Source organism: Erpetoichthys calabaricus, chromosome 8 (genome assembly GCF_900747795.2).
Source record: "Erpetoichthys calabaricus chromosome 8, fErpCal1.3, whole genome shotgun sequence".
NCBI lineage: Eukaryota > Metazoa > Chordata > Cladistia > Polypteriformes > Polypteridae > Erpetoichthys > Erpetoichthys calabaricus.
In genome coordinates, this window is record NC_041401.2 from 61,585,108 (window position 1) to 61,598,257 (window position 13,150).

Consider the following 13,150-nt stretch of genomic DNA (forward strand, 5'->3'; position numbering starts at 1 on the left):
TACACTTATATTGTTTCAAAACGACTGAGATGTTGGACTGGGTTACTAAATGGTTACACGAATTGTACTGCCTTCTTTCTCAAATATGAATGGAAACTTTCACAGAAATATTATTAATCTTTCCAATGCGCACAGGGTTTGAGCCAACTATCGGGAGTACTGATCAGCCTTCAGAGGTCAGTGTTGAGGCACGAATACTAGAATAAAAACAGACCACAGTACACAGTGTCTACTTTACTGTGTCGGTGCATTTCTGCCTTTTCTTGCCTGTTTATCTAAAAACATCTTATGCTTTCATTTTTGCAAGATGGGAATGAGCTCCCCATCACTAGGGATTCCAATTCTTAATTACTTTTTTTCTCTGGCTCTTTACCTTAGACCGGTTTGTCAGCAGTAGACGTACTAAGAGCAAAAAGTTCTCAACAATTTCATTCTGAGGGTCGCAGAGACAACACAAGTCCCTCTTCCATGCAATGGAATATTCCCGTGGGGAGAAAACCCAGTACATATTTCAGGGGTTAAATTACGAGACTTCAAAGTATCTGGTACTAGGAAATGAGTGCGTTAGGGTTACAACCTTTGCAACCCATTGAATCCCAATGAATTTCCCATTGGGATTAATAAAGTATCTATCTATCTATCTATCTATCTATCTATCTATCTATCTATCTATCTATCTATCTATCTATGAACCCTAAGATCAACAGTTGGGAAGTGGCAGAGTGACAAGAAAGTTTGCTGTAACTACAGCAAAAGAATCTAACTAGTCGATTACTCACACATAATATTTTTTAATTTTAAAAAATGTACAGGATAATATTTTCCATTCATTTATTAATCCAGTTCAGGGAAGCAGGGAGCTGGCTCCCGTCCTCACAGAAAGACAGGGAGCAACTCCTGTGTAACAGTCTTTTGGAACCAATTTGGAGATGCCAATATCCAAACCTGTATATCTTTGCAGTGAAAGTTGGAATTTACAGTAATAAACGAAATGGTATTAAACAAAAAAAAAAACCATGTAGACACAGATTCAATGTGTAAACTCCACCAGAGCGGTGTGTGTGGATTGGGTTTAAAGCATTGACTTAGGAGTTATGATACGGCAATGCTAACTACAGTGTCTCACCTTATGAAGACATTTGAGAGACTAGACTATATGAGTGCTCTTGTGATAGACCACCTGGATTCACTGTAGTTTGCCTATTGGGCAAAGGTTGACCTGGAGGATGCAATTATCTATGTGCTCTACAAGGCTTATTCTCATTTGGACAAAGCTGGCAGTCCTGTTAGAATTATGTTTTTTGATTTCTCCAGCGCCTTCAGTACCATCCAGCCATCTATGTTAAGGGGTAAAGTCAGAGATATGCAGGTGGATGACCCTATGGTGTCCTGGACAATGGACTGTCTGTCAGAAAAAACACAGCTTGTGAGACTCAAGGACTGTTTCTGATACGGATGTGAGCAAACCTGGAACACCACAAGGAACAGTCCTGTCTCTTTTTCTCTTCACTTTGTGCACCTCAGATTATAAATAACACTTTAGGTCATGTCACTTCCAGAAATTCTTGGATTGTTCTGCACTTATGGGATGTATTTATAAAGGGTATGGAACAAAGTATATGAATCAGGTGGAAAAGTTTGTTTTGGGTGCAATGAGATCTGTCTGCATCTTAATTAACATTCACATAACCAAGGACCTAGAAACAGATTTTGCCGTGCCAAGGAGCCTCTATGTCTGGTCACTATCCAAGGAGTGAATGTAGAGGTTGTCCACTTCTACAAGTACTTGGGGGTCCACATTAATGACAGGTTGGACTGGTTTCGGAACATAGAGGAAATATTTAACAAATGCAAAGCAGAGTCTTTTTCCTTATGATACTGTATTCCTTATTGTGGGAAGTGACATCCTGCACATCTTTTATAACTCTGTTATGGTCAGTGCGGTTTTCTACACTTTGGTGTGCTGGGCTGGTAACACCACTTCATGAGAGACCTACCAAATTAACAGACTAATTTAAAGGGTAAGCTCAGTTATAGGACACACTCTGGACTCCCTGGAGGTCTTAGTAAAGGAGAGAATTAAAACAAAATTGAGTGCCATTATAAACAATTCTTCACATCTTCTCTCTGACACACTAATACTGAGGACTTTCATCCAACAAATCATTCAGTAGAAGTGTGTCAAGAAACACTATGGGGGCTCCTTTATATACCAAAAGCAATACATCTGTATGGTGCCTCACTGGGACTGCGGCAGCCAAGTCAGAACTTTTCTTTCTTTTGAATTTTCTTGCTTTATAATTTTCCCAGTGTCTGTACAGACCAAAGTGGGTATGTATATTTATTTGTTTACTTACTTATCTATCTATCTATCTATCTATCTATCTATCTATCTATCTATCTATCTATCTATCTATCTATCTAGTAATATTATTGTAAAAATCAGTCCACAGTGCATAGCAATTTATTTTAATGCTTCCTTAATAGGCATTGATGATTGGTCAAATAAGAATAATTAAATTATAACTTAGAAGTATATTAGTATTTTCTGAAATAATTTGAAACTAGAAAACAACTCCCCCAAAGTCTCAACAAGTCATTGCATATACAGTTGCAATCAGAAATATTCAACCCCCCCCCCCCCAAAGATTGTAAGGATTTACCAATGAAATTTTTTTCTAACAGCTAGATTTTGTTTTGGATGACTTCTTCTTTATCAGTTTAGTTGTACGTAAAATCAACATAGAAAATGTGTGATGTAGTATTTGTGAGTAACAGGACATTTTATTGATATAGCCATGTCACAATTATTCACCCCTTATATAATATTGCTGTTTTTAAAACCTTCTGCTAGTTTGTATGGCCTAAAGTGGAGTCAAAACATAATTAAGACTTTGGGAATTCAATAATGATCCTTAATTGGCTTCAACTGTGATGCATATATAAACCCCACCCATGAAGTTGTTGAAGGTAAGTTTCAATCTTGGGTAAGACTAATGAGCTTTCACAAAAGCTGAGTCAGGAAATTTTTTCATTTCATCTTTAAGTCATCAGGTACAAGAAGTTCTCCCAAATATTGAACATTCCACGAGGCACCATTGGGAGCATTATAAGCTTACAGCACATCTGCAAATCTGCCTGGCCATGGGAGAAAGCCCAGAATTTCATCAAGAGCCCTTAACAACTTAGTCAGGACAACTGACAAAAATCCCCGTGTTACTGTAATACACCTACAGGATGACCTGATGAAGGCCGGGACAATTGCTTCACTGGCAACTATAAGACAATCATTGAATAAACACGGACTTCATGGCCTCACTCCACTCTTGACCACAAAGAACATCAAAGGTTAACTAGAATATGCCAGGAGAAATTTGAATAGGCCTGCCGAATCCTGGAAAACAGTTCAATGGACTGACAAAACTAAATTGGAACTGTTTGGACACATGGACTAGCAGAATGTCTGAAGTGAGAAAGGCTTGGCTTAAAATACCATCCACACAGTCGAGCATGGGGGTGAATCAATGATGATGTGGGGATTTTCTGCTGCAGGAACTGGCAATCTTAACCATGTAACTGGCGTCATGGATTCCCAGAAATACCTGGCTATTTTAAAGAGGAACATGATGCCTTCTCTTCAGAAATTGAATGGACTTTCCAGAAAGATATCCAAAGCACACCTCCAAGTTAACTAAAGTTTGGTTGAGAAATAGATCCTGGAATGTCCTGGAGTGGTCTTCTCAGTCCCCTGATGTAAATTCCATTAAAAATCTTTGGTTGCAGCACGGACACCATTAAACATCACTGAGCTGGAGGCTTTTACATGTGAAGAATGGGCAAAGATTTCAACACAGAGGTGTACAGAGCTTGTCAGCATTTTCCGAAAATGGTTATTAGAAGTTATAAAGGCTAAAGGATGCTCCACAATGTACTGAAGCTGAGGTTTGAATTATAGTGCACATGCACATTTATAAACAGAGTTACATTTTTCATTTGAACTCAAAGTTAAGTCAATTTACAATATGTTCTCAAAATAACTTTAAAAATGTGTCAGTAAATACTTTTGTTGTTTATTGAGGCTTTTTGTCATATATTTTCATTAACCTTGATTCATATCACTATAATGTATTTTGAGGTGAGGGGGTTGAATATTTCTGATTGCATTTGTAGTGTATCTTGGTAAGTAAATGACAGGATGTTTTATTTTCAGATATTTCAAAATGTTTACTGTATTTTTTTATTGTACTGTGTAGGAAATATGTGGCCAAGGCACCATAAATCTGAAGTTACCAGTTTAAGCCCCAGCCTTGACTGCCTTATTCTGTATGATTTCCATCTGTAAAAGAAAAACAAATATAAATACTGCAATATATTTCTGTATAATGTACCTTGAGCTAATACCATCATAAAAAGGTGTTGTATAAAAGAAAGGCATGTTTTTCTGTTAAATTAATGTAGTATTTTGTATGTTTGGTTAAAATGGTAGAATATTTGTAAACCTTAAAAAAGTCATTACTAATGTAACATTTTTGGTAAAATTTGTCAGCTTTTATTAAACCTGTATGCAATTATGTATTGTTGTTAGTTTTTTGTTTTTTCAGTTTGTAGTTGTAATGCTCTTGAGTACAAAATGAGATTGAAAATCACAAGCAATGGAAAGGATAAGAAAGGATCAACATGTTTTGCAAGAATCATTAGCTGATATCAGTGTCTCAGACAAACGTCTTAACATAAATCAGTATGTTTGTTAGGGTCTTCTTTTCAAAAGCACTAAATTAGAGACCATTTGGAGAAGCAAAGCAGCCTTGCCTTGCTAATTCTCCAGTAAACACAGAAAAAATTCAAACAACTTATGCAAACATGTGTTATGATGTCATCTCATCTTCAATTCCACCTTATCCTGTTGAGCGTCACAGTTGTAACAAGCCAAGCAAGGAAGATTTCCCATAAACCCAGCAACAGGCTGCAGCTGTTCCTTGTGAACTCCCAGGCGCTTCCCAGGTCAGCCAATAGGTGTAAGCCCATCAATAGCTCCCTTGCCACAAGCAGATTACATCAGGCATGTATCTGTAACCCTTCAGGTTTTGGGTACATAGAAGGTAATTACTCCACGAATAATAATAATAGAACAGCAGAAAAGCAGCACAAATCATCCAAACATAAGATGCACTAATGTTCATGCAAATGAATCAAACAAAACAGTCCAAGGTAATAATTAATGAGTCCATTTTCATAATTTTTTGCTAAGGTTAGGTATTTAAAAAAGTTGTTTGTGAAATTTGATGCAATCTGAAATAAGAAAGCTATGCTGCTTGCAGCTCCAGAAGGACATTTTGAGTCTGGTTACTTCCACCCCTGGTTATATACTGTTATTTTCACACATGTTGTTTTCTACCCGCACATGGAAGAGCATGCTACAGATGCTGTGGGTGAAGCCAGAGGGTGTGGAGCTCACTGCCTCTGTCAGATTGAAACTGAAGTTTGTGCAGATCTCTGAACAGTAAAAATGCTGTAGCCTACTCTTTTGGGTGCTTATTTTGTATTTGGCTCTGCATTTTTTTCAGTTTCCTGTCCATGGTGTTATTTATGTCTTAAATTCAACAGTCTGATTCAGGTGTATTGCGTAAAATATCAAATAAATAAGATTCCAGTCCCCCATAACTCCACACTTCTATCTGTGAATGAGCAAATCCCAATTGTATGTATGTAAAGTAGTGACGTGTTTAGGTTCTGAAAGTCCTGGTCTACACTGATTGACTGTGCCACATGCACCTTCCATTTGGGGCATACAGGCATTTTACTATATTTCCATAACAATCTGAATTGGTTCCTCTTGATGCAGAGAAGGAACAACTCTATTCCATCTTCCAATCAGATTGTCTATCTTTTCTGAAAGGTGCAGAGACAGGGAACAGCAAGGCACTGTTTTTTTGTATAAGAACCATGGATTTGGAGAACCGAATTTTTGGAACTTGTCATGTCATACTCTGCTGTCAATGAAATGCACAAAGTCAGGTCCCAGACTGCACACTCTATAAGCCTCATTTTTATTCTACTCGTATTGGTACATTATTCTATCCATGAAAATTGAGGAAGACCCTTGAAGGAATCCATTTTCAAACTTCAAAGGAATTGATTTATGCCAAAAAATGTGGAGACATCTCTCACTCCTTAGCTCTCAGGGAATAATGGCTCAAACTGAACCTGAAACTCTATACTCTTGCAACATATCCAACAAGATACATGTATGTGTCTATAAACTGACTCTAGGTTCATTTATAAACTGGACTTTCGTACTGTGCAAAATAAGTGCTAGGCTTCCATCCTCAATTTAACTTTAATATTGAAACATTTAAAACAACTGGCAGTTTTGTCTTCTTAAGCTTTTTTAAAATTTTCTATCATATGTGCAATGTAATTACTTAGCAAGGAAAATAATGCATCTTGTAGTATGTAAAATTGTCTTTGTGCTGGGTACTGCAAACCTGTTTTCAGCTGCTTTCTTACAGTTCACTAGTCTTGGGTTCAAATCCTTATCTGGCTCCTGCCTCTGTGGAGTTTGCTTGTTCTCTGCCTATTTTGGTGGATTTTTCCTTTGATACTTCCTCTGTCTAGGATTTCAGTTTTGCAAAGGCATGTATGATAGCTTGCAAATTGGCCTCTAATGAGTTAGAGCTGATTACCATCTTGTACCCAATGTTAATGTGATGGGCACTACTCCTCATGACTGTGAATTAAATAATCAAGTCATAAAACGTAATGGTTAGATTCACTTCTCCAAGCTTAAACCATCTTGAATGTATATATTACTACTAAAGTCATTATTGTCATATTTACAAAGTTCTAATCTGATTGCGCTATTCAATATATTCAGCACCATGATCAGTGAGTATAACCATCATACCTCAAAACCTCTGTCTTCTATACCTGAAAATCTCAGTTCACTAATGTAATACAAGTAGAATGATTATGTAAGAAGTGTCAAGATTCCAAAAATAAATTATCATTTAGAATAGATGACATGAAATAAACCCACCCTTTCACTGCACAACAATTTTTTTGAAAAGTCTTGCTTCCTGAAAAGTTTTTGCGGATTGTGACAGTTACCTACTGGGTATGCACAAATATAGTTTTGGTTTTACTGCATCACACGTAGGAACTCTGAGAAATAGACATTTATATGTTTACTGACAATAATGTATTTAGTAACGTTTATGTTTCGCATAAGCTATTAAATTCAACAGAATTAAAAGTGTTTTGCTCCTGATTTTCTTTTGTATTCAATGTCTGGTGCATCACGTTGCAGTGTCCAACAGTAGTCAGCAAGCATTGACGGATTCCAGTTGCCCTGGTATTGTTTCTCCATCGCAGCAATGTCCTGGTAAAACCTTTCACCGTGTTTGTCACTGACGGCACCGAGATTTGTAGGGAAGTAGTCCAAGTGTGAGTGGAGGAAATGAATCTTGAGTGACATGTTGCACTTCATTGTCTTGTATGCTTTGAGAAGTTTGTCTACCAGCTGAATGTAGTTTTGTGCTCTGTAATTGCCCAGAAAATTGTCAACAACGTCTTTGAAGGCTTTCCAGGCAATTTTGTCCGGCCCAACTAACAGATCTTCAAACCGCTTGTCACTCATAACATGTCTGATCTGGGGACCAACAAAAATGCCCTCTTTGATCTTGGCATCAGTTATTCTTGGGAACATCTGTCTTAAATAACGAAAACCTTCACCTTCCTTGTTCAGTGCTTTCACGAAAATTCTTCATGAGTCCCAGTTTTATGTGAAGAGGAGGCAACAATATATTGCCGGGTTGACAAGCGATTCATGTGCCACATTTTTCTGTCCTGGAACTAACTTTTTACGGAGTAGCCAGTTCTGTTGAGAATAGTGTGACTCTTTGGCACGGCTGTCCCATTCACAGATGAAACAACAGTACTTTGTATAGCCGAGCTGCAGTCCTAGTAACAGAGCAACGACTTTAAGATCTCCACAGATATTCCAGTTGTACCTGCTATACTGGACGTGCTTCAGCAACAGTTCCATATTCTCATATGTTTCTTTCATGTGTGCTGCATAGCTAACAGGTACTGAAGGATAAACGTTGCCATTGTGTAGCAGAACAGCTTTCAGGCTTAACATTGACGAATCAATGAAGAGACGCCACTCTTCTGGGTTGTGATCACAACCCAAGGCCAAGAACAATCCTTCAATGTCACAACAGAAACAGAGACTGTTGACTTGTGCAAAAAATTTGGTTATATCATGATGTCGGCCTCGAAACACAGAAATTTTCGTACCTGGTGACAGCAAACACCATTCCTGCAGTCTCAAACCCAGCAGCTCGGCTTTTGCTTTTGACAGACCCAAATCTCTGACCAAATCATTCAATTCAGACTGTGTTATCAGATGTGGATCACATGATGAGCACGATTCAAAATCCAGGTGAATGTCACTGTCAGTACCCTATTTGCAGTTTCTTCATCTGGTTCGTCTAAGGTTCAATCCTCTGGTGGCTTCGGAATTGGAAGACTGTTGTCATGTGAGACGGGTCTCATTGCTGATAGCAGATTAGGAACAGAACAGCTTCCAACCTGGCCTGATTCCATGCCTGGACATGCCCAGGCTGCACAAACCATTGTTGATAAGTCACTTACGGGAGCGAAAATGTTTGGATACAAATATAAGAAAAACTCATGACAAAACTGAAGATGTCTCTGAAACAGTACATGATGGGTAAATATTGATGTGATATTCGTGATCAGCACCCAAAAATCTATAAGAAACACCCAATAGTGTTCAAGAAACAAAAACTTCATAGTGCAGTGTATTGGGAACAACTACTATTTTGGCATACTTTTGTAGATTATACTATAAACTGTGTTAGTTTATTAGAGAAAAGCCAAGCAAAATGACACCTTTTATTGGCTAACTAGAAAGATTACAATATGCAAGCTTTCGAGGCAACTCAGGCCCCTTCTTCAGGCAAGATGTAATCTTACTTACTGCATATACTAATGATCACATAAGATTTTTTGCCTAACCTTTATATATGAAGCAGAATGCATGTTGCCCATAAGTTATAGTAAATTGCCAAATTGTTCTATCATCATTTAGAAAGCAGTAAATCCATTATTTAATTTAGAAGTGAAAACATGTCATTGCTACAACAGACACTTATTTTTTCACCATTATAATTTCACTTAAGTAGCCTTGTCAGGAACCATGCAAAATGCACTATTCCAGCATATACACAGTTATTAAAAATTAATTAAAAAATAGAGTCAAATGTTTTAATCCAAATGTGTTAAGATCATGCATTCAATTACTGTGATTATGATGCTTAAGTCTTATCACTCAATGCACACAAGCCCTTCTTTTCAATTGCCATATATTTTGGTTCTGCTGAAACTTGTATCCTATCGGTCTTGTATTTTTACTCTTCTTACACTCTGTGTGGAGTTTGTATGATCTCCTCATGTCTGCATGGATACTGCTGTTTTTCACCCACATCCAAAAGATGTCTGTATTAGCTAAATTATTTACACTTTAAACTGGCCTGCTGAGTAAGTATATCCCACAATGCTCTAGTGCCCCTTCCACAATAGGTTCCCATTCCCATCTTGTACACAGTGCTGCTAGAATTGTATATGGGTTCCAAAGCCCTGAATTACATTAAACAGGTTTCACAATAGATATATAATTGCCTAAAATATATGCAGTGTAATCTGGGCGCCATATAGCGTCCAACCTGGCACAGACTGACGCAGAGGCACGTACAAAATGAACACAGGCTTTATTATTCTTCAACTGTGGGACACGTCTTCCCCGTGCCACACGGTCCCAAAGCACAATTACAACACCACCAAAACACTCTTCTCCTTCACCACCACTCCTCCTCTAGCTTAGTCCTGCTCCTCCTGACTCTGGCTCTGGAGTGGTGGTGGCTGGCCCTTTTTATAGCCCACCCAGAAACGTTCCAGGTGCTTGACCACCTGGTCCTCATTGCACTTCTGGGTGGGGCTGAAGATTCATCCAGCCGGGCTGTTGACTCCATGAAGCTCCCCCTAGCGGCCATCCAAGCTCCCAACCAGGCTGTGGAAGACTCCATCTCCCATGGAGCCATGCAAAAGGTTGGGGGATCACCGTCCTCCAGGGAGGCTGCCACCAAGCGTCCCGGGGGAGGTATTGAGCTGCCCATGGTGGCTTCCCCGGGAACAGATGCAGCAGGGGCATCCCTGCCGGGCATGGGACCCGGCTGTCCATCACAGCAGTTATTGTTGTTAACGCTACCAGGCTGTTTCCTGTGTTGTGCAAGATGTTACCAGGAAGGGCTCCTACACCCTAAAATGTATTTAACTGGGTTAAGAGTTAAAGCTAAGTTTTTCTAGAATCTTGTCACATTGTCCAGTGCTTTTAACATGCTGCCTAGATAGCAGGAAATATTAAAAATGCAACAGTGGTGTCTAGAATACAACTGAGTTCTCCTGAATAGAATAGTGTGTCACTGGTACTAGTACTAATACACTGCAGAGTCCACCATTCACAGGTACCTGCAACTGGCATAATGTTTGGCAGAGAGGTTAGCTGAAGGAACTATCATGCAGAAGTTCAGAGTCAAGCACAGGTCTTCAGCAACCCTGACAGAAACTGGATCATGGTCTTCTAGAAAGAAAATCAATATGACTCAAAATCAGTGAGAAGGACTCCACAACAACTTGAACAAAACTCTGAAGGATGAACTTGCTGTGCTGGTTGTGGGACATTACCAGTAATTTATTTCAGGGAATGATGAGAAAGTACATGAATTATAAGTCCATCTGTGATCATTCAGTTGGAACTGTCATGAAATATATTTTGTGGGAGTTCAGACCTAAAATCCCTCCCTAACTATGCCCATGCATTGATGATATCATGATCTGTCTTACTGTTGAACTCCAGATGTATAGTAATATTAAGGCTGTTCGACATTATTTGATATTATGTGATATTTCTTAATTTGTTTTTCTCACGGGTGTCTGTTTTTATTATATGTAATACATCAATGGTTGCCATGTGACAAAATGGTTAGTACTCCTGCCTCAAAATAGAAGGAACTTGTACTAAATTCTTGAACAAATCTCATTTTGTGCAGTGACTGAACATCTTCCATGTTTTCAAGTATGTTTTCTCACACATCATAAAAGTGTGAAAGTTTAAATAATTTGGTTTTGTATGAGTGAGTGTGAGCAGCCTATGTTAGACTAGCCTCCTATTCAGCTTGTCTTGTACCTTATACTGCTATGATGGCTCCATGTGATTATTTCATGCAAAAAAAGAGTTCAAAAACGAATCAATATGGTGCCATTGACAGCAGGGTTACACATTGACTAGCACCGCTGTCTCAGAATGTTTACTGCCACTAATTATGATATTTTTGGACTCTTTCCCTATTTTTATGTGGGTTTTTTTCTTCCTAATCCAAAAAATTTGTACTCTAAGATGACTGGTGACTGTAAATTGATTAGGGCAGAGTGGCATCCATTGTACCCAGCACTGCTTAGGAAATGCTTCCCTTGACTTTGTAATTTAAAATTAGGTTTAGAAAATGAGTTGCTTGATAGATATTGTCCTTTTGGGATGATTTCCTTCAAGGTAAAAAAAAAAAAAATCAGGACACTGTAACACAACGAGTTCTTTTAGAGATAAGTATTGAAATTATGGAAATTGCTGTTTAATTACTGAAGGGAGAGCAAGGCACAGTTACATGTGTGCTTACAGTTCCCACTTCATAGCTCCAGGAGTTTGATTTCTGTTTCAGTTGCTAGCTCTGAGGAGTTTGCACATTCTCCCTCTGTTTCCTTTCATGACACAAAGGTTAATTTTCACAAATGGCTGTTGGAAAGTGTGCTCCACATATAGACCTGCCTCTGTTTTTTTGAGTAGTTCACACAGGATAGGGTTCAAAGGCTTCTTCTTGACCCAGTAATGGAACAAATGGGTTCATAAAATGGATATATAAATTAAAATATTATTAGGTATGACGAGGTGGTACGGTGGTAGTGCTGCTGCCGCTCAGTAAGGAGAACGGGATTTATATCCCAGGTCCCCACTGCATGGAATTTGCACATTCTCCAGTGCGTTTCCACCAGGTGCTCTGGATTCTTCCCACAGCCCAAATAAATGCAGGTTAGGTGGATAAGTGATGCTAAATTAACCCTAGTGTGTGTCAGTATGTTCACCCTGCAATGAATGGGTGCTCTGTCCAAGGGATTATACCTGCCTTGTGCCCTATGCTTGCTGCTGTAGACTTCATACCCTCCACAACCCTGACAAGCAGGCTTAAAAATGGTTTGGCATATTATTGGGAAAGTAAGTTGGATGTCAGTGATGCACGCCAGAGGGCACAGGCTGTCCTGTTTATAATGTAATTTTCCATACTATCACATGTTGGATGCTCTTCAGTTAAACTTATTTCTTTTACTACATGTGAATCTAGTGAAGTTGTTTGGGGTGCTGTATCATTGCCAAAAGATGTAATAGTGGCAACAATTCTGTTTGCCCATTATCTCTGGGGTATCATTTGAATGGTGGGATGTAGGGGTCGGTATAGGAACAGATCTGTGGGTGGCTGTGCCATATTAATGACCCATCAGACTCCCTAGGCCATATATTTTCTTCAATCAGGGTCCACCAGTAATGCTCCTTTTGTATATTTTACCCTGGTTTGCCATTTCTGTTTCCTTTTAAATCTGTCTTACAGTTTTACAGGCTCTTCTTTTTGCTGGCTTCTTTTGTGTAAGTAGACACACCAACTGTTTCATCTCATCTTTAATCGTGCAACCATTGAGCACAGGAATAAAGGGCCCAGCCCCCGGAACAGATTGGATTTGTCAGTGCTTGTCTCCAAAGGAAAGATTTACAGGATAATTAGCGGGTCTCAGGACAGCATTGTGGCCTGCCCTTCTCCTATCCATCACTTTAGTCTTGCACATTCACTATATTGTAAGAAAGTCCAGCATCCAGAACAAGAAAAGAGTGCTAAAGTTGGTCAGTCCATCAGCCTGGCAGGTCTGTCCTGGGCCTGAACTAAGTGCCTCTGTGGAATTCACAGTTCAGCATATGAAAGACCTCTCAACCACCAGAGTAAAGGCAACTTGCAATCAGGTGCTC